The sequence below is a fragment of the Candoia aspera genome, chromosome 2, assembly GCF_035149785.1.
Source record: "Candoia aspera isolate rCanAsp1 chromosome 2, rCanAsp1.hap2, whole genome shotgun sequence".
Taxonomy (NCBI): Eukaryota; Metazoa; Chordata; class Lepidosauria; order Squamata; family Boidae; genus Candoia; species Candoia aspera.
The window spans coordinates 207,183,582-207,206,749 of record NC_086154.1 but is presented as its reverse complement, the minus strand read 5'-3'; the positions used below and the strand labels follow the sequence as shown (position 1 = coordinate 207,206,749).

General features: G+C 39.4%; 1 protein-coding gene across 2 annotated transcripts in view; it reads left to right on the top strand.

The window, feature by feature from the left end:
- The window catches only part of AUH (AU RNA binding methylglutaconyl-CoA hydratase), a 59,585-nt gene extending 58,898 nt beyond the window's left edge, over positions 1–687 (top strand). The window contains exon 12 of one of the 2 annotated variants that reach the window (XR_010067329.1): positions 504–687. The gene's annotated coding sequence lies outside the window, so the exon portion shown is untranslated. The other variant, XR_010067330.1, reaches the window with a different exon arrangement.
- Positions 688–23,168: the final 22,481 nt, after the last annotated feature.

The following is a 23,168-nucleotide window of genomic DNA, read 5'->3' as shown; positions in this document are numbered from 1 at the left end:
TACTAAGTGTAGATACTCAAACTATTTTCACAGCTGGATGAGGAGGGAAAGAAGATTGAGATGACAAAACATGTCATATGTTGGGTGGGAGACTAGAAGACAGAGAAACATTCAGCAGTAACACTTCCATATTGCTATATGAAATACTGCTAAAAACCCAATTGTTCAAGTGATGAAACATAGAAGTTACATAACTTCCCTTCTCCATGTCTTCATCAACATTTCATCAGCAAGTATTCTTTTGGTTCAAGCATTTGTGTCAGATAATTATTCCAAATAATTAAATTTAGTGGTAGGCAGAGAAATTCTTCTGCATCTGTTTGTACCAGCTCACATTCCAGTTGATGAAAAAGAACTTCCCTAGATTTTTTTCAAAAGTAAAGAGAATTTCAGAGAAATGCTCATGGATGAAGTGTGGTATTGTTGCAGTTAATTATTTGACAAGATAATAAAGGGATGTTTGTGAATGGTTTGGCTTCATTGTAGACTCCAACAGTCTGCAGGCTCCTGGCTTCCCATACTTCAATTAAATTCAAGAGGCAACATCATGAGGGAATTCCTGTCACTGGATGATTTCACTAGCAGTGATACTGATTTTTTTTTTTTTGGCAGAATTTCTTCTTTCCCTGGAAAATTCAGAGAAATCATTTACCTAATCCCTCTGCTTATGAATTTCATAGAGAAAATTAAATAATAGTAATTTTAAATATCACATGTGACAACTCTGGTCAAATTAATAGCTCCTATGAATTTAGTCTCTACTAAACAAAGGTTTCTAGAAACATGCAGAACAAAAATAAATTATTGCCCATGTTTTATGATTGCAGTTAAAACCATAAACTTTCCAAGCTTCAACAACAAGTAGACTACTATTCTGAAGCCTGTTGTTTTTTAATGAATTCTGGTGAGCCATGGACAAGAAGTCATGTCTAAAATGTTCAACTCTCAATCCCATTAGTGGAGGTGGAGGATATTTTTTTCATGCTGAGGTGATAGACACAGCCTTGCAGTGATGATGTACAGGAGTGGGTGGGTAATTTTGGACAATAAATGAGATTAAAGCCAAATGTGGGAAGGGCAAAGTCTGCCATGAATCTTATCTGATTTCTTCTTTCCCATTCTTCTTTCTTCATCCCTTCTCTCTCCTTATTAAAAAAAAATCTTCAGCAAGCAATTGACAGATGGAAGTGGGGGGGGGGGAGATTTTATTCCCCCTAAAATTAATTGCCAAGTGGTGATGAATATTTTTAGAGGGTGGCATCATGTGAGAAAGGCTAAACTTTATTTCTCTACTACCTATCTAAAATCAAAAGCAAAAAATGAGAAATTGCAAGCTGGATTTAAAGGAATCAGTGTTCAGTTCAAGAAGTTGGCAGTTCCCAACCTTTGCTTTGTTTTACTGCTGTCTAAGTTCCAAGCATATACATATATAATTGTGATAAGAAAATCTGTAGTTTGAATTTAATTGCTACGGTTGATATCAAAATATTTTATAACTATGGAGACTCAGCAGTTGGAGAGCTGTAGTCTGTATTAGCAGAAATACATTTCTGTATGACAGTGTTGTACAGGTAGGAAGGGAAAGAATAAATACAGACTTTGATGAGAATGTAGCAGCCGTTTGCTCCTTTCTTACATGCTTTTATAGCTATTTTGGGATTCCATTTTTCTTTGGGTTGTTTGTTCCATGTCATCCATCCTTTGCACAGTTCTGAATGAGTATGGTCCTCTTCCTGTTTATCCTTCATATAGCATTACTTACCAGTCAAGCGCTTCACACAAATTTGAGCCATGCAGAGCCCCCATTCCTTTTTCAAGAATTTTGCAAATTGAACTTCCATGGAGTTTGAACTTTTGCATAATATACCAAGCTCACCTTTTCTCCTTGACAGAAGAGAGAAGTCCCTATTTATTACATTTCCATAATACCCTAATTTCTCACAAAGCAAGGCAATTGACATAAAATGACATACAGAGATCACAAAGGGAACCCCAGTCTACTGTCTGTCCCAGAAACCTGGCAGAAAAGATCGTTTTTACAACTTTATAGAATTACCTCAAAGGGCAAAGTGTTCCATAATGTGGAGATTCATGAGGCTGAAAAAAAATGAAGACTAAAGTAATATTAGAGCAATAAGCCTTTAATGTCTCCATTTTGTAGAATTATAGTTATCAGTTCACTTACATGTAACTCATATTGCAGCCTATAGTTTCATCCTTTTTGAATCCAGTTGAATCACTGAATAGCATACGTAATGTTAATACTGTATGTCTGTCATGTGCCTCCCCATATCTGGAACTCTTCAGATTTTTTTTTTTTGAACTATACTTTCTATTAGCTCCAGCCAGCATGCAGCAGAAAGTAGCCTGGCTGGTTTTGCCTGCATTAATCACAAGTTCAATAATTACAAAATGGTTATGGATGGAGAAAACTATTGATGCCCTCTGAAAATGAGGCTTTATTCTGGTAGAAGAAAATACAAATTTGGACTATCAATTTTGTCAGCTAATTACTGGTTTCAATTGGAAAAGTCTAAAATTTTAGGGAAAGCATGGAGAATGGGTGGGAGTCCTATTATCCCATTTATATTGGGGGAATAATATGGCTAGTAAAGTCTGATTTTGTGCAGGGCAGGCAGATTTAAAGCTTGTGAGATCTAAATTATTTTGCTAGAAGAGCAATATCTACCACTTGCAAAGCAGCATCTTGAGAAAAGAACAGATTATACATTCAGAATAATGAGCATATCCTTAGCCAATAATTTTTTTCAACACCACAACTAAACTAACCTCACAGTTTTTTCAGACTAGCAAACCTATAGTACTTTAAGTTTTTTTCTTTTTTAATGTAATTTTATTGAATATTTTTTAAAAAAGGAAATTAAAAACTAATACAAACTAATATAGAGTAAGAAAAAAGAAAAAGGAACCAAAGAGAAAGCTAAGCTAAAAGTGCAAGAAAGTAAAAGAAAAATAGAAAATAAAGAAAAATGGTACAAAGAAGATCTTCTTTATAGCTGTCAAGTTCCCTGTTTTAATGTTGCTGAGTGTTGATGTGCATTCCTGGCTGGGAGGGTGCTGCTGATAAACCTTGTATAGAAAGTTCTGTTTGCCTCAGCCGTGGAGGAATGTGTTTGGGTTATCTCTTTAATGTCAAGGTCTTTCTGCCCGTTGATCAGCAGAGCTTGTTCGGAGCACCTGGGAATGTGGAATTGTAATGAATGAAGGGGGGGGGGCGTGGTTTGAAGCGGGGCTATTTAGTTTGACTTTAGGCGCGCTTTTCTCATTCTCAGCTTTCTTTCCATTTGCACTCTATTCTAAATAAAATTAGAACCTAAACTTTGATTTGGAGTCTGAGCGTTTTATTTAGATTCAGGCAATCATTACATAAAGCTGAGAATCATTTCACGAAAAAACCTCGCTAGTCTCTACCAAGAAATTTTCTTGCGAAAGAAGAAGTTAGCGATGGCAGAATCGAGGAAAGAGTCCACGGGGTTTGGGGAAGTGACCAGACAGTTCCTGGAGTTGGCATTTCCGAGCAGGGACCCGAGCCCCCTCCCATCCCACCTCGCACCCTATTCCAGAGAATCCAGCTCCAGCCCGGAGTTGGGGGACCCGATGGAAGGGGGGGGGTGACGGAACAGATGATGTGGGATGCCATGGGAGACCCCTGGCTGGGGATGTCTCACACCTCATGGAGGCTGCGTCGCCCCCTGACTCCCGAGAGGGAGTCCACCAAAGTGTCGGCGAGCCAGCAACCTGAGGCAGCAGGGCTGGAGGACTCCGATATGCCTGACAGGATCAGAGTCATCGAATCCAAGATCGAGTCTATGGAGTATATGCTATGATCCATTTTGACCACAGTGGGGGACCTGGTGAGGATTGTTGGTAGTCCAGGTGCCGCGATGGAACCCACCGTCCCCCCTCCTCCATCGCCAGCACCGAGAGGGAGGGGCCAGCCACGGGACTCTTCCCCGGGTCTCCGTGGTCCCACTCCAGTGTCAGGGACCCCAGCTCGTCCACCGGTTGGGGCTGCACCAGTTGGGGTCGCTAAGGACTTTCCTGTGAAGTTTGATGGCGACCCCACAAATCTGTCATTTTTCCTTACCAACGCAGCAAATTATATGCAGCAATATGGACACTGCTTCACCTCGGAAGGGGCAAAAATCACGGCGGTTGCCACAAAACTGAAAGGCAGAGCTGCTGACTGGTATGTACAGTTATCTGAGGCAAAAGCCCCAGTGCTTGTTGCCTTCGACACCTTTTTAGCTGCTTTGAGACGGTACTTTGAGGATCCCCTGGCTAAGGCGAGGGCTAAGGAAGCTCTAAAGGAACTTGTGCAGGGGCAGAAGTTGGTTGCCGATTATGCCCTGGAATTCAAGGTATTGGCAGGTAAAGTTCCTGAATGGTCTGAAGCTACCCTGATAGACAGATTTAAGGACGGACTCAATCAAGAGGTATTGAAATGGGCACTGTGCAGGGATGATCCGGACTCACTTCATGATTGGATCTGTCTCCCCGGTAAGGCTGAACATGCCCAGCGTAACTATATGCAAGCCACGAAAGGAGATAAGCCTCAATCCAGTGGAAAGGGCCTGAGACAGGCATCTGCCACAGGGTGGGATGATGAGAAATGACGTTTTGCCCAAGGGCAATGCATCAAGTGTGGCAAACCGGGTCACCGCGCTGCAGACTGTCACAAGACTAAAACTACGGATCACCCGTCTAAACCACAGAAGACACCTAACCCTCCCCGTCGGCTGGCGGGGGCAAAGGCAGCCACGGAGGAGGAGGAGGATGTCTACCTCACGGGAGACGCTTTTGCTGCCCTTGAACTGCCAGCGGGAAACGACTTCCACCTGTCTTAAACAGCACCGCTGGACAGGTGGTGGAGAATGGGCGCGATACCAACATGGTGAGTGCTGACTGCCCCATCCTAGCTGTAAAGATCAAATTGGGCTCCCGCTCCAGAACAGTCGAAGTCTGGGCTTTGGTAGACTCGGGGTGTTCCAGATGTTTGATCCACCCCGACTTAGTCGCTGCGTTGGACCTGCCTTGCTTTCCCCTTCCAAAGCCACTAATTTTTCAGCAATTAGATGGTTCCGCAGCGGGGGGGGGGGGGTCTGGCCACCCAGTTTACTGGGGATGTGATGTTGCAGATGGGGACTCACGAGCTGATCAAATTCATTGTTACTCCAGTGGGAGACCCTCTGGTGGTCTTGGGGATTCCCTGGCTAACTAGCCATAATGCATACATCAACTGGAAGACCCGTACTATTACGTTTGATGATGGTTTCTACCAGGCTCCTGTTGTGGGGAAGTCCATCACTGTAGCGGCGGGGAGGGCTGAAATTGTCGACCCTCAGCCTCCAGATCTACCCATGGAAGGGCTGCTGGCCAAGTACCGTGACTTTGCCGACGTCTTTGGGGAGGAGGAGGCAGACCAATTACCCCCCCATCGCAAGACTGACTGTGCCATTGAACTTCTTCCAGACATCCCCTTACCCAAGCCGAAGATCTATGCTATGACTAAGAAGGAACTGGGCCCATTACAGGAGTTCATTGACAAAAACCTTGCTAGAGGTTTCATTGAACCGGCAAACTCGCCGGTAGGGGCTCCCGTTTTGTTTCATGAAAAGAAGGATGGCACCCTTAGACTGTGCACAGACTATCGTGGGTTAAATTCAGCCTCACTGTCGAACAAATACCCTTTGCCTCTTGTAAAAGATACGTTGGCTCATTTGTGTACTGGTAAAGTCTTTTCCAAGCTTGACCTCCACGAGGCATACTATCGCATTCGAATTCGGGAGGGGGATGAGTGGAAAACAGCTTTTAACTGCCCCTTGGGTTCCTTTCAATATAAGGTCCTTCCTTTTGGTCTGGCGGGGGCGCCAGGGTTTTTCATGCAATTGATCAATGAGGTTTTACATGACCATTTATTTAAGGGGGTCTTGGTTTATTTGGATGATGTTCTCATCTACACTAAGACTGAGAAAGAACACGAGAAGCTTGTCAAACAGGTTCTCACCAAGCTCAGAAAAGCTAAGCTTTATGCTAAGCTTTCTAAATGTGGATTCCATAAGTCTCGCTTAGATTACTTGGGGTACAGAGTTTCTGATAAGAGTATTGAAATGGATCCTGCAAAGGTTCAGGCAGTTCTCAACTGGGAGCGGCCGCGAACCCGGCGTCAACTTCAAAGTTTTCGCCAATTTTTACAGATCTTTTGTCCAGGGGTTTGCAGAGATTGCTCTGCCCCTGACTAATTTGTTGCACACCAAGGGCATCAGGGAAACACGCAAGGTAAAGAACCCCGGGGCTGTGCTCAATTGGACTCCTGCCTGTCAGGCTGCCTTTGATCAGTTGAAGGTTCTTTTCACAGCTGAACCCATTTTATCCCACCCTGACCCCGAACGGCCTTTCGTGGTTCAGGTGGATGCCTCTGATTTTTCTATTGGGGCTATTTTGTTGCAAAAGGATTCTGCCGGGCTCTTAAAGCCATGCGCCTATCTCTCCCATAAGTTTTCTGAAACGGAGCAGCGCTGGCATGTTTGGGAGAAGGAGGCTTTTGCAGTCAAGGCTGCATTGGAGGCTTGGCGTCACCTTTTGGAGGGGGCAAGCTGTCCTTTCGAGGTTTGGACGGATCACCGCAACCTTGAGGCACTCCGAACGCCCAGACGTCTCAGCCCAAAGCAGATCCGCTGGGCTCAATTCTTTAGCCGATTTAATTTCCAACTTAAATTTATCCCAGGGAAGAAGAACTTTTTGGCTGATGCCCTTTCTCACTTGCTGCAAGACGCTGAGCCAATCTCTGATGTCATTGGGATGGTGCTCACAGAGCCTCAATTGGGATTGGTGGCAGTCACCCGGAGCCGCGCTCGGGGGACCACTTCTTCCCCCTTGCAAACAGTTCCGGCACAACACTCTCGGAGCCGCAAGCAACCTCAAATGCCTGGTCGGTTGCGTGCTGATTTTGTCTCCGCTTTGAAATCTGATCCCTGGCTCCTCAGTAACCCTGACAGGGTTTCTGTTGAGCAAGACCTGGCTTGGGTGGGTGGCCGTTTGTATGTCCCTGAATCTCAACGGTCTGCAATATTAGCCCGTTCTCATGACAGTAAGCAAGCTGGTCATTTTGGTTTTCTCAAGTCCCTCCATTTAGTCCGGCGGCAGTTTTGGTGGCCCTCCTTGTGGAGGGACGTGAAGGATTATGTCGCTTCATGCCCTATCTGCGCTACATCTAAGCGGCAGTTGGGTAAGCCCCAGGGGCTTTTGCAGCTGGTGGCTGACCCTTCTCGCCCTTGGGATGAGATTTCTATGGATTTTATTGTGGACTTGCCCCCCAGTCAAAAGAAAACTGTCATTTGGGTGGTCAAAGACTATTTTTCTAAGCAGGCTCACTTTGTTCCCTGTGCATCTATTCCTTCAGCACAGCAGCTAGCCAAGCTTTTTTTGGTGCACGTTTACCACCCACATGGATGCCCCTCGCGTTTGGTGACCGATAGGGGCACACAATTTACCTCACAGTTTTGGCGGGCTTTTTTGAAACTGATTGGCACTGAACAGGCACTTGCAACCTCTTCGCATCCCCAGACTGATGGATCTACTGAGGTCCTTAATGCCACACTGGAGCAATTTCTCCAGTCTTATATCAATTACCACCAAGATGACTGGGTTGATTTGCTCCCTTTCGTGGAGGTTGCTTACAACAATGCTGTGCACCAAAGCACTGGTCAGACCCCTTTTCAGGTTGTTTCAGGACGGGATTTTGTTCCCATTCCCAAGTTTCCCCAGCCTCCTACCCCTGTTGTGGCTGCCTGTGATTGGGGATCTCGGCTTGCTGATTCCTGGCCAGTCATTAGGAAGGCTCTCACTGAGGTGCAAGCTTTCTATAAGCTTCATGCTGACAGGCACCGAAGAAAGCAGCCTGTTTTTCAGATCGGAGACTTGGTCTATCTCTCTACCAAATTTATCAAGTCTCCTCAGCCGTCCAAGAAGCTTGCTCCTAAGTTCATTGGCCCCTTTCCTGTTACGGACATTATTAATCCTGTCACTGTACGTTTGGATCTGCCTCATAATTTGAAGTGTTTGCACCCTGTTTTTCATTGCAGTTTGCTTAAGCCTGCCCATGACTCACCTCATTGGCATCCACAACCTCCCCCCCCCCCCGCCTGTCATGATTGATGGACAGCAGCACTTCGAGCTCAAGGAGGTTCTCAACTCTCGCAAGCTTCACGGACCTCTGCAATACTTGGTCCGCTGGAAGCATTTTCCCCATCCTGAGTGGGTCGCTGCTCGTGACGTGATGGCTCCTGATTTAATTCGTGATTTTCATGTTGCCTATCCTTCCAAGCCGACTGTTTGATTTTTTTGGGGGGGGGGCGATATGTCATGTTCCCTGTTTCAATGTTGCTGAACAGCATAACGGTTCGCATGCCAGAGTGTTGATGCGCGTTCCTGGCTGGGAGGGTGCTGCTGATAAACCTTGTATAGAAAGTTTTGTTTGCCTCAGCTGTGGAGGAATGTGTTTGGGTTATCTCTTTAATGTTGAGGTCTTTCTGCCTGTTGATCAGCAGAGCTCGTTAGGAGCACCTGGGAATGTGGAATTGTAATGAATGAAGGGGTGGGTGGGACGTTGTTTGAAGTGGGGCTATTTAGTTTGACTTTAGGCGCGCTTTTCTCATTCTCAGCTTTCTTTCCGTTTGCACTCTATTCTAAATAAAATTAGAACCTAAACTTTGATTTGGAGTCTGAGCGTTTTATTTAGATTCAGGCAATCATTACAATAGCAGTTATAAGTACAATTATAAACTTCAATTATAAATTTACCTTTTTACTCTATGGTTACAACATAACTCTCTTCTTTCTATAATCCATCCTGTCTAATCATCAAAACCACAAATCATAAGTTCATTTTTTTCTGTTTCACACTAAAAGTCTGTAAGGGGTTTCCAGTCAGCAATAAATATAGATATTGTGTTTTCTCTGATCAAAGAAGACAATTTAGCCATCTCAGCAAGTTTCATCATCTTCACCAACCATTCCTCCATTATGGGTAATGCCAAATCTTTCCATCTTTGCACATACAATAATTTCACTGCAGTTATCATGTATAAAAACAAAGTTCCATAACTTTTTTCCGACTGTTTGTCTATCAATCCCAAAAGAAAAAGCTCTGGTTCTTTAAGGTTTTTTCTCATCTCTGCAGTCTAATTTTAATTGATTAAAATTGATAAAAGAGAAATAGTAATTTATTATAACTTACCAAGGGATTATCCAATATCAGATCTATTTTCTACCTATATCTGATTTAGCAGAGCATCCTTATAATGCAAGTTTGTATTTACTCAGCCTTACCTCCCACTGAGTTCATTGCAGCTTACTCTCAGGTAAATAACTTACAGAATTGCAACCTTAGGTACTCAGGCAAAAAACAGACTAAGAAAATCAGAGTTCACAGATTGCACTGTCCCACGATTTTTAAACCACCATTTGTAATACGAATCATAATTGAGTTTACACATCATGCAAAATTAAACCCTACTTTACAAACCACAGTGGCTCAGTTAACAACATAAATAGTGTCCTGCTAGATCAGGATAGTTCAGCAGTTTCTTTTTATAGTGGCCAACCAAGTGCACAAGGAAGCCTGCTAATGTCCCAGCAAATGGCCTTCAGAGGCAGTCACAAATCACACATAGTGATAAGGTTATAAAACTATTTTAAAAACAACAACAACCCATGATAGCTTACCACTATGTGTGACTGTTAACCAAATTATCAGCCCATCAAGGACATTACCAATCAATATTGTAATCTTAAAGACGTACTTTTGCAGCCTTCCTCAGCCTAGGCACCAAGCATTGGAACTGCAACTGGGAATTCCACTGGCTGGAACTTCCAGGATACATCTGGAAAATGCCAAGTTGGGAAACTACTGATTTCAATGGGAGTTTAGTCATTTAACAACTGTGTTCAGGATTTCATTGAATACAATGGACGCCATTTGTGATGCTAGTAAATGGCCTTGAAGGATATCAGTTGGTAAAAATATTTCCATGTACATGCTATCTACTGCTATATTAGTTTTAAGTGCATGTGGCTCTTTTGCAAGCCATGGCTTGTTTTGTTCTTCCTAATTAAGCTGTGTTTCCAGAAGTATGCAAAGAGTTATAAAATCATTTGTGCAGCAAAATCCTTTTTATTTCTTATAATTATAGCATGCTTGCCTGAATGGTTTTGCAAATGTTCTTTTCAGTAATACTGGTAGGAGATTAAGTAACAGCTTCTTGCTATTGTTATTGCTCAAGAACTTCAAACACCATTGTTCTGTGCTGAGATTTGATGTGCCATGCATTCTTTTGGCTGTTTTTATTCCTCTGACCTTTATACTTCTTTGGCAAAGAAAGCAATTGTATGTGTGTCTGTGCATGTATCTATATGAGTATGTGTTTTCTCTTCTACAGATGCCAGGAACCACTTGAAATCTTTATTGACTCCAGCTTTAATGAGTGGTGTTCCTAGTGGACATGGCCATGGTTACATTTACTACAGCAGAAAGAAAGAGCTTAAAAGCTGCTTCTTAAAGCTTGAAGAGAAGACAATTTTGTCTTCCTTCATATCAAGTTTAATTATTGGCATTAAGTCCCAGTTGGCAAGAACAGCATGTCACATGGATCCATTTCTGTCTTAGGAAAGGTCAGCATATGGCACAAACACTTTTTCTGTATTATGTAGCCTTGTACTCTGATCACATAACACATGTTTTAGAAAGCATTATGCAATGTTATGCTCCTGACTAATGACTGCTTGCACAAGAAGTTTTTTATTAGTCTGGATGTTTATAGCCTGGGAATGATTAATTTTGTGACATAATTCTCATCACATAAATATGGAAGTCTCAAACTTTTCGAACTCATGTTTCAAAAACAGCCTTTTCTGTTTGTTTATATAGCTTCAGCTTCAGCTTCAAAGTTCAGAACAAAGCTCTTTGTTTGGGAAAGGGCGTAGAAGATTTATTTTTGGAGGGCAAAGTGTTACACATGAATAATTTTGGAAACGGTGACAATCATACAAGTGTAGCTCATTTTCTCTAAATAGTCAGATGTCTTTATTCAACAATCAAGCTTAACCATTCTTTGCTGGCCATTACTATTCTCATAATTATTCCAATGATCTTATTTATTCTTGCTTTTTCTTGAACCCAGTTGAAGATGCTAGGCATTCACTTATTTATGTATTTATTGGTATGCCTTAACCTTGAGCTTTTCTCTGGGTCAAGACAATACATATGAGAGTCTCCCCTTATTCTAACCTCAAAACAGCCCCCCGGGGATGGATCCACCGTCATCCAAGGATCTCCATAATGAAACAGAGACTTGAATCTGTATATTCCTTGCCCCAGTCTAAGATCTTTATAGTACACCACCCATGCTCTCAGTGGCTTCAGGCCCAAGATCTGAAGAATTGCTCCCTCTCAACCCACTCAGTATACTAAGCTATAATACATAATTTGCCACAACAGCAGTATTTGCACACCACACTAAGCCAAAACCTAACAAACCACTATATGCTTTAGCATAACATGTAACCCTAGCCACTAGCTCTAGATAATAATCCTATTGAAAATACCTTTGTTTATATAGGTTGGACTGGTTAGACCTATTGATCCATCACAAGAAGAAACAGCTTGCTGTCCTCTCAGCGGGCAACTAATTTTGCATCTCCCCAAATTACAGAAGACCATTTTTAACTTGAAAAAGGCTGTACTGCCTTTCCCCTCTTAAGTGAACTGTTTGTCTGCCTGGAAAATGGTCAGCTTCAGCAACTTGCACTAAGAATGAGTAAGCATCACTCACATAAGTTCAGTAGGAATTCAGTGTAGCTATTTGTGAAAAGAGTACATGACTTGGGTGAGAGATACATCCATATTCAGCTGGGAGAGGCAAAACAGGAATGCTACCACAAAACAAGCTACAGTCAAAAGCAAATAAAAAGTCAAACATTGACTTTAAGGTTGTTCTTAGGAATCTGGGCAATACTTCCTGCATTCCAGTTTCAGCAAACAGTAACAGCAGCAGGGGGAGAAGGAAAGAGATTTGGTTACCATTGTTTACTAGTATGTGTGCGCGCTTGCTCTCTCTCTCCCTCCCTCTCCCTCTGTCTACGTGCAAAGCCAGCTAGTTTTTCAGCTGTGATGGTGAAATAGCATGCCTTTCTTCTTGGAATAGTACACAGATAAGAGGCCACTTGTTATGCTGAAGTTTCAGATGAACTCCATAAAGGGTTTCAAAACACTGTGTCACAATTTGATCAGGTTTCTTTAGCAACCAGTTTATTACAGAAACCTATGAAATAAAAGAAGGGAAAGATTATTATCTACAGTGTGTGTGACTATGTGCATTGTATTTTCCTTCGTGGTTGAGCTGTTTTCAATTTGCCAGATAATGATTATGGAGATGTTAACTCTTATATAATCTCACATTGCTGATGTCACAACATTCATCCAGGAGTGCTTTTTCTTGCCATCAGATCTGTATTTAGAAAAATCATCGCTGATGTGGTGAAAAAAATGGTATGATTGCCAATGGTTATTAAAACAAATTGGATTTCACGGTCTGAAGTCCTCCTAGCAAAAGCTGAAGTAAGCTGCGTCTCATCATATTAAAGAGACTTAAAACAGTTTCCACGATGGAGCACGATTGGGTACTGATATTTCTGTATGAACCTTAAGTCTTTTAAGTATGTCTTAATCATTTGAAATATCTTTAGTTACAAAAAAGGAATGATGGCCACTTGTTTCCACATTTCATATTCTTCTGTGCCTTAACAAAACCCCTATCAGATACAGTATTTTAATCCAAGGGCAACTTCTTAAGTAGGATATTTATATTTACTTACTTATATTTACACAAGCTATCTCTCACTGTTTTGATGGGGAGTTGAGTTTAGGGCATTAATATCAACACTTAAAAATTGTGCCCGAAAAACACTTAGTGATCAGGATCAGATCTTTTAACATGGATATAATGTGTTGGTTAGTAGCCATATTCTGGACCAGTTATAACTTCCAGGTAGTTCTCAAGGATAGTATCACCAAGTTATATTGTAGTTGTCAGGTAACAAAGGCATAGGCAACTGTTGCCAGGTCCATCACCAGGCAGTGTGGCAAGTGAATATTCAGCAGCTGAATCAGTGTGTGCTGCCTGTATGATTGTGGCACAAATGTTAAAAGTAGGAGAAAAGGGATAACAACTAGACAAACAGCTTCCTGAACCAGGCATTCCGAATAGCATTTTTGTGTTTTGACTTTGTATGATTGACCTGTGTCAGCATTCATTGATTTGGCTAACCATTAGTTCTACTTCTTCAGCACATGGCTGCAGAATCCAGAGGCCCAGATTTAGGTGGTAATATAATGCCTTTTCCATTATTGGCTTTTTTCATTATCTACATTATGATTTGTAAATAGAACAGAAAAATACATAACACGTGATTATGCAAATACTTTCATGAACTATTGTCCACTTCCTCAATAACCTGGCCATGATAAAGGTTCTTTATTAGTACTCCACAAGCTTTTGTTGTTGCTGCTCTTCTGACAAGCTATCTTGATTAGCAGCCTTTCTAGACATTGTTGTGAGATGAAAAACCGAGCTCTGCCTACATAGCCACAAAATAAAACTGGGGCCTAAATATATTTGCCTTCAGCTGCAACAATGTGCATTTAATTAAAAGAACAGCATTACCATCAAATGGAATGTCCAAATGATGTACTTTAAAAAAGGGGTAGAAAGAGAATATGCATCTATGGGGTGTCCTTCTTGCCTCTAGACAAAGACAGCCATTGACAGATTATGCAATATTCTGAGATGAATTTAGAATTCGTATTCTTATTCTGAGCAATCAAGAAAAAACAGCAGAGGTTATTTTCAGGGTTTTACTGCATTTTGTAGGCATCATCATATGTATGTATCAAATTTAAACCCTGCCACAAGCCAAACTGACTCTCAACAGCTTACAACAAACAGTAAAATGCAAAATACATAATAATAGATCAAAATGCCTAAAAAACTTCTTAGAAGAGTAAAGAGGTCTCACACCCCAAACGGCCATTGGAACGATTCCGTTTTCAGCTTCTTTTGGAAGACAATTTCAGAATCAATTGAAACTTCAATGGCAGGCATTCCCAAGGGCTGGTCCTATTATAGAAAAACACTGCCAAGAAAAAAGTACTTTATCCTGGCCAAAAATAGGTGTCCATTTCTGACTTACACATTGGCTATATTTAAAAAATTAGAGGAAAATAATGCCTCTGTTTTCTGGCAATTTGAATTTCAGTTGGGCGGTTTCTGGGGGCTCTATGATCTTCACAATTACGAACTATGAGTATGTTGCCCACTCCATCTTAGCTGAAGTAGTGAGTTCATCCTAAATCAGAAACTCCTGTCTTCTTTGCTAAGGCCTCTTTTTAGTTTTAGTTCTTATATATTTAGATAATACCTTGGTTTTCAGATATTTAGATAATACTCTATAAAGGAAAATCAGTAAATCCTGTAGAATTTTAGTAAACTCAGCATAAGATATTGAAAAAAAAATGAAAAAGTTGAGGGCATTTTTATTATTTGCTATAATGTATGACATTACAGAAGAAGGTACAACAGAAGAAAATACTGTATATTGCAATAGGCATACAAAAGATGACCGTGAGTCACTTGACAGCCATGTTAAATAAGCTATTTAATGCAATCCTGTAGATGTTTATTCAAATGTAAATTCTAATATGTAAATTAGCATTTATTCCTATATAAGAGTTACAACCTAAACCTCTTGAAACAAAATATTTTGTACTTAGTTAGGTATTTCAACATGTATGCCCTGTTTGCACAGCACACTTAACCCAGTTAGGTAACCTACTTTGTCACTAACTCTCTCAAATCTCCTTATTAATGATTTTAGCAGGACACAATCATTCAAACTGGGTCAAACTTTTCTATTTTGAAAATACAGAGTTCCTGTTCACTTTCTCCAGGAAGCACCTGGAGAATATTAGCAAGGCTTCATGTCATCACCAGCTCTATAGTACAGAAATACCTGAGTGAGGTTAATTTAGCCCAGTGAAAGACTGAGTTTGTTTTGGATTAAATCTAACCTAGAATTTGTTGACTATGTCAACTGTTCCCTTTTTAGTGTTTCCACAATATACTAACTCCCTTCCATTAACCAGTTAACCATGTTGTAAGAGCAGGGCTATGTTTTCCCTTATTTGTTTGCATGTTCTTGACTCTCTTGGTATTCTGACAACATGAACTCAAAGTATGCCCATTCCTTATCCTTTGCTGTTAGGGCTGAACAAGTCCTATCAACATTGCCTCTATAATTCTTTTTCTGGACTGCTATCCCAGGAAAAGGCTTCAGACCACCATTGTTTACAATATTCCCTTTTTTATATATAGTAAATTTTATTAGGTTTCAAGAGAAGCATAAAAACTACAAAAAACCCAAAAAACTACAAAGAAGAGAAAAAAACTAAAAATGTGCGGAAACATGAGAAATTTTTTTTCAAATTTACAAAAAGATGTGGCTTCCGACTTTTAACAGCAAGGATATACAAAAATTTCCATAATCAATCTCTTACTCTATATTAAACCAAAACACCACATTATTTCTAGGAGTCATTTCACTTTAACACATAATAAAAATCACTAAGTACAGTTACTCCTCCCCCTTACATTAAAATAAAGAAAAAAAAGTTCATATAAACCTCCTAAACCTCTTTCTCCCCTACAAAAGATAAAACATATTTAATTATTCCCTTCCTACCACTATTCTATACATTTCTGTCTACTATAATAAGAATGAAAAAGCACAAGTTGTCTGCTATTATACATAATAGTACAATTTTAATAATCCCAATCTTAATAAACCCAAAAAACAAAGACAATTCAAAACCATAATTCCATATCTTTAAAAGGGAATAACATCAATCAAATCATTAAAGCAAACCAGATAAACATTATTTAACCCTAATACAACAGTTTTAATAATTTTCATCTTAATAAACCCAAAAAACAAAGCCAATTCAAAACAGTAAATCCAAATCTTTAAAGGCAAATAGCATCAATCAAATCCTTTAAGCAAACCAGATGAACATTCTTCAACCCTTATCCCACTTCAAAATAAACCAAAGCAGTTACATATCCCCACAATCTGCACAGAGCTTTCCTCTTGAAAGAATCAGACAGCCCAACTGCCCCTTTCAAAGATTCCAGGTTCTTTTCATGGCATTCCACCAGGAGATCGATTTTACTTATGGCTTGCAGATCACTCTCTCCCTTAGATTTCTCCAACTCCATTATCCAATCTTCATCCAGCGTCTTGATAAAAATCCCAATCTCAGTCTTGAAAAAAACATTTCTATCACTCTTACATTCCTCAGTTTCATCCACCACATCCCCAATCTGATGGCACATTTTAAATTTCATATTTTCCACAATGTCCTGGATATCTTGCATAAAAGTTTGATAGAAGTCAGAAGAAATCTGTTTAAAATCCTGGTGAAAGTCAGAAAGAATCTGTTCGAAATCCTCCGTATCTCACGCAGTACATTATGGCGCCCCCTAGGAGCTTAACCAGGGAAAGTCAAAGATATGGAAGAGTTCCAAAATATGTTTACATAAAGTGAGAGTGAGATAGCAGACAGTTCTCAAGGGAAAGTGAGGACAGAACACTAAAGGTTCAAATCAGCCGATTCAACGTGTAGGAAAATGCTAATATCTTCAAATGTAATACAAAAATAATAACAGGAAGACAATCATTTACTCTCAATCTTTGGAATTTCCTTTGGAAGGAAAATGAAATTCAAAACTTAAAAGATTTTTTTAAAAAAAAAAAGTAATCCCAAATATAATGTTAAGCACCAAGAGAACCAGCTTCTCCTCACTGTAGAAAACCTCTCTTGGGGTACATATACTTTAAAAATAATACAAATTGGTGATTTAGAAATGGGGTGGCTGGTCTTAGTGTCCCTTTAAGGCTACAGCGTGGCTTGGAAAGTGATGAAGTCCCCATCTCCCAGCTGGCTCTTACCAGTTGAAAGCGAAACGCTGTTTGTGGTCTTCTGGCTGCAAGCAGCCGTCCAGAGGACAGATGGGATGATTCCAGGTATTCTCATTGATCTGGAGAACATTTCTTAGGAAAACCTGCCTGAGCCTGAAAAAAATTACGTTGTCATCTCTGCCTGCTGAACCCACAGGCACAGCTGTTCAGTCCATCATTCCCATTGTAAGCCCATTGTTTACAATATTCTCTGAAAGCAATCATATTATGACAATGTGATGCTGACCCTACCTTGAATGAATAAGTGTGCATGGACTGATGAACACCATGAACTGATGTTGCTATTTGCTTCTGATCTGATCTCTAGGGGTTACATCTTCCCCAACCTGGAATCTTTCAAATAAGCAGGGATTGCATATCCAGAAAAAAATAATAAAGACAGATAAATGCCATTAGCCAATGAGGGAGGGAGATGGATGCTTACATGAGCATAGCTTATTTCCCTTACTGTTTTTATTTGGTCAGTATCATCAGTCAATACCTTAGAAGTCAACATAGAAGTAAAAGTTGACGTGGTTATAAACTCATTCAGGGCAGAAGTATGAGTGAAGACCTGAGCAGGCTGGCATAATTGTGGTTTTTAGTGTTGGCATTTTTCTAAACTCATAGGCAATATCCCTCTTTGATGACATTTCACACTTCTTCCTAATGAAACTCAAATCGAAGAGAATTTAAAAGTAATGTCTTTGCATTTGATGTTTTCAGATGACCTCATGCAAAAGGCCAAATAAAGAAACAGGAAGATGGATATTAAATCACGATATTAAATCATGTTTTTCTGTGCATGCAATCCCTTATCTGAGAATAGTTTTATTTGTAGAAGTTCACTGGATACTTAAATGAAATCACTATTTTTATCTTACTATTTAAGGGAACAGAAATAATTCAGCGTTACCATTCTCTGCAAAAATACATTGTCAGCACATTTCTTTCCCTAGTTGAAACAAATTGGTCAGCAATTCCTTTATACTATAATATAGCATGTGCTTTCTTTCTTTAGATATTATCGTTAAATAAAATGCCTTTATAATGGAGTCAATTCTAAAGCGGCAAAATGTCAAAAATTGCCATCAGTCTTCTCCTGGTGCACTGTAATCTTGATGAGGTTAGCACTCTGGTTAATGTTGAGGAGCAGTGATATGAATTAGATTTCAAAGTCTGACCTGAATCTTACATCTTGAAGGTAGAAGAAGTGGATGTTTAAACACACTCTCTGAAGCTATGCAAACCTAAGCAGTGTAAATTGTGGCCACATGAAAATCATTCATTCAGTGGTTTTGGCAAATATCTTTAGGCATTTACACTGTATTTGTATAGTAATTTTAATTTAGCAGATTATCTGTTAAGTGCTTAGATGGATTTAATACTGGAGAACTATAAACCAAGGCTTTGGTGAGAAGGCAAATCTGATCAATCCTGCATTCTATATTTCAGTTTTTCATATCCTTAGTTTGTAAATTTGCTCTGTTAAAATTCATATTCTGAAAATTTAAAGACATTTTGCATTATTGTCATATGCAACATACATATTCTATACATATTTTTCTTCTATATACACAGTTTTGTATGCAGGTTTTGAGCCAAGACTTGCATTGCAACATTCATACAAATGTAGAATGTATAAGATAATTGTATTCCAATCCACACTAGCACTCAGAAAGTGTAAATTAGGTCACACACATAGACTAGACAAGATTCTATGATGTTCTTAGTGAAAGGCTACAAGACAGAACATTGAGAGAACTGATTTCAAAAGCACTAGATTCGAAAGCACTTTATCTAGACTAGATTCTAGGCTAGGCTAGTGAGGGGGTTGAAGGTTAATCTCTTGGCCAATGTGACCCTAAACCATGCTTCAGTCAGCTTGAATGTGGATTGAAACTCAGATATGGCTACTGTCAGTGAAGGTGGGATGAGGGGTTGCCTGTCCACTCACATAATATAGGTAGCCCTCGTTTAGTGACTGCCTCATACAGCGACCATTCAGTTACAATGGTGATGAGAAAGTAACTCTACAACCAATCCTCACATTTACGACCTTCACAGGTCTGTAAAGCAAAGAAAAGCTGATGTAAGATCATAAGCACGTGATTTCACTTAGTGACCTCTTTGCTTAATAACCAAGTTACTGGTCCCAATTGTGGTCACTAAATGAGGACTACCTGTATGATATTCCTCTTCATATTCAATGATATGATATAGAATATTATAAAACTTGTACAGTGATAACAGTTTGTTCTAAAGTGTTGAGTTTTAAGTGGAGCATATTCTATCCTCATGCTCTCTTGGGCTATCAAAGAGAGCATTTAGAAAGTGAGCTATGATAGTGAAAACACAAAGAAATCTCTTATCTCTGCACCCAAGAACAGTTGCTCCTTGGATCTTTGGAATTCTGGTTTCCTAATGGTAGAAAAGCCAATACTGGACTGTTCCACCTCCCTCAGAAAATAAAGCAGTGAGAAACCTGCAGCCTAGTTTCTGAATTATTAATTATATTGATTTATTTTTTAAAATTGAAATCAGGATCCAGTCCAATTGCTGAATTACTGTCTTAGTCATCACACTTCATTGCTTCCATTACCTAAAGTGACTGTCAACAACGTATGACCCCAGATCTGTGTACAATTCTTAAAAGCCTTGGGTGGGTTCCCAGATGCCTGTCAAATATAGCTAACAAATTGTAATTTTAATATTAAAGAAGGGGGGAATTACTAAATGCATGGGAAATGTATACTTCCATTAAATTAAATTAAATTAATTAAATTAAATTAAATTAAATTAAATTGCATTTAATTATTTTTAGCTGCATTAAAAGCAAAAAAATTAAATTAACTTCTGTATTTGTTATTGCCTACCTGTTTCCTCTTTAACCCCTCTCCCATCCCACAAATAACTTCAGCACACTGGGGTTCTTGGCACCACCCACTTTGGAATACAACTCTCAAGCATGCCATTCAAAGAAGGTCAGTCTTGGACCATAAATAAATAAACAAACAAACCAGCCAGCCAGCCATTCAAAGCTTAATGTGGCACTTGATCTGATGCATTAAATACACAGAATCTAATCCTGTTGTAAATAAGTAGATTTATTTTTCTAAAAATATGTAATAAAAATTCATTCTATTTCTGTGTAAAATCTGAGTGTCTTAACTGTTGGAGTATTTGTTCTTTATGGATATTTTCTTGCCACTTCAGTTAAATGAATCTAAATGACTTTGTGAGAACCATTAGGCACATTGCATAGCAAAAAAAAAGTTGTGTTGCAAAAACTTTTATCTGCTAAGATAGTTTGCATTATTTCAAAATAAGGAAAATATTATAGAAGACAATTTCCCTGAAAGGAAAATTTAATCTTCCACATACTGTGGTTAAAAAACTTCACATTGTGCGAGAACTGGGAAAATTTAGTTCTTTACTATTTGTTTTTCTTCAAGAACTGACTCTGGAATCATACACATACACAATATGTGCTCTATCACTGAATTAGTCACTTTCCCTGGAGAAAAATATCAAGGTCCCATCCTTTTGTTCTTCAGCCAGTAGTTTCCGGTGTTTCAGACTGCTAACCACCATGGCATGATGCAAGAGCCTGCTTGTTGGAGTTCCAAGCAGAAATGACATTTGATAAGCAACAAGCTTTGTGAAAATTATAAATCCAGTTTTGTTTGTACTGCTGGGAGGGAGACAGATGTTGAACATGTAGTTTAGCTCTTGGGCCTTATGGCTGTGTGTTGGCATTTCTATTTCAATTGAAAAAATAAAGTCTGCAAAGACATTAACCCTCCTTCACTCAAAATACCTTTTATGGATTGTGGCTTAAGGGCTAGGCTTTTATTCAATCTAAATATATTTTGTATGGGCTTCTTATTGTAGCTGTCAGTTGAATAAATAACAGAGAAGAAGATGCCGAATCAGGATTTATATCCATGAATTATAGAGAATAAAACTGACATATTCTGAATTATAGGAGAGGAGTTCTATTAAAGAGTTATTCTGATAATAAATTAAAAGAAAACAGAACAAATTCTACACATAAGAAGCCACAGACAAAATAAGCTTCTGTGAAATGGAAGCTGATAATTTACTGGATAGGGTTTGTTTTGCTTTGTTTATGCCTCCTGAAATTGTGATAAGAGAATGTCTTGCAAAACTCTTGAACATGCAGTCCAAAACACACACAGCCCACGTTGCTCCAAGAGAACACAGGTCAGCAGTAACACAAAGAATTCCCCATAGATTCTCAAGAGTCAGGAAAAAATAAAAGAGTCTTAAAGAGTCAGGAAAAAATAAAAATCCACACAAAAGAATACATCCATACTGTCTTTATCTTAGGGCCAACTACATTATCACAAAACTCTCTCTGTGTTTGGTGTTTTTCCAGAACATTTCATTAGGCATTTTATTGTATGTATGTATGTATGAATTAATTAATTAATTAGATCAATAGTCTGCCTTTCCTTCAAGAATCCAAGGTGGATTTAGGGATCTCCTTTCATTACTGTATAGCTAAACAACAGAAACCCTTAGAGGTAGGTAGGGCTGAAAGGGAATGACCAGCCTAAAGTCACCTGGTAAATTTCTAATGCTGTTGAGATATGAATGTGCGTCTTCCCAGTCATAGTCTAACACCTCAATCATTATGCCACACTGACTCTCGTATATAAACAAGCCAAGAAGAGGCAGTGGAGATAAAGAAACTAACTTTAAAAATAAACAGTTAAATAAATAAAGCTGGATTTTTAAACCAAGATATTTGTAGTTTCTCATTAGTTCTGAGTTATGTGAATGAAAACAGTTTAGGACATTAGATTACATCCAATGATGAGAAACAAAGGAAGTAGCAACTCCTCCAGCTTTGCTGGAAATGCAAAACCATGAGGTCCTACCTACCAGTGGCAACACAAATGGGTACTTTGGCCTGGCAGAGTAGAAACACAGAAGCATCATAGTCCTAACATAACTAACACCAGGAAGTAATTTTGGATTAGCTCAAAGTTAGTTAGGTTCCATGCTGCAGTTGTACTTAATGGTTGTGTTCTATATTCAACCCAGATGAAAGTAATACTGTAAATGCCTGCAACTGCCAGGAGTGTTCCTCATTTGCTAATTAATATAATGGATACAATTGGCATACTGACTTTTAAAAGTCTGAGTAGCCCTATTGAAGTATTCTTTCAGTAAACATTTCAAGAGAGAAAGTAGATAGGGATGGTTTTCCAAATAATGGGATACTGGAATGAGAACCTCTAACTATCTACCCGCAGCTGCACTTTCTGTACATTGGAACACTTCTGTATTTCTAGCTTCCAAAAGTGCTACATTCAGGACCGGGCCATATAGAGAGAGGTCTGTTGGTACTTGCATTACTGTTCTGTATTCTGCCAACAGAAAGAGTACATTCTGGTTTTCATGTGTCATTAAGTAGGTTAATCTCCATGATGTGAAGTAGGTTACGCAGGTCAATAACTATTGCCACTTCACAACAACTGTAATCACAGCCTTAACTAGTTAATTACCGTCCCTCAAACTTTTAGGCCACTTCCAGCAAAGCCACAAAGAATGCTGGATTTTGTTTCATTAACTGGGGTAGGCGGACACTTTTCTAATGTACGTCAAAGGAATGTGGTTAATTATAACAGTAACCATCCATCAAAGCACTGCATGTTATTATGTAAACTGTGTTACATCAGCTTGTTGACAGCTTGGTGTTCAGAGTGCATTTTACAGGGAGTATAGAAACAATGGTCAGAACTGCTCTCATGACTGAGAATTATAAGGATAAAAATAGCAAAAGCTGATAAAGTCGTTACTGTACAATAGAGAACGTTATATATATTGAGAGCTCTTCCGCCAAAGTCAAATTCCTTGTATGTCTAATCATACTTGGCCAATAAAGTTTCGTTTCGTGTCTAGTCTAGTCTAGTCCAGTCCAGTCCAGTCTAGTCTACTCTATCGCAGTAAAAGCCCAGTCCAGAATCTGAGTCAAAGAGCCAGAATTTAGTTCAGGCTGGCTCCAATTCAAGCACTTTGGCTTGACTGGTTCTGTTGTTTGCATA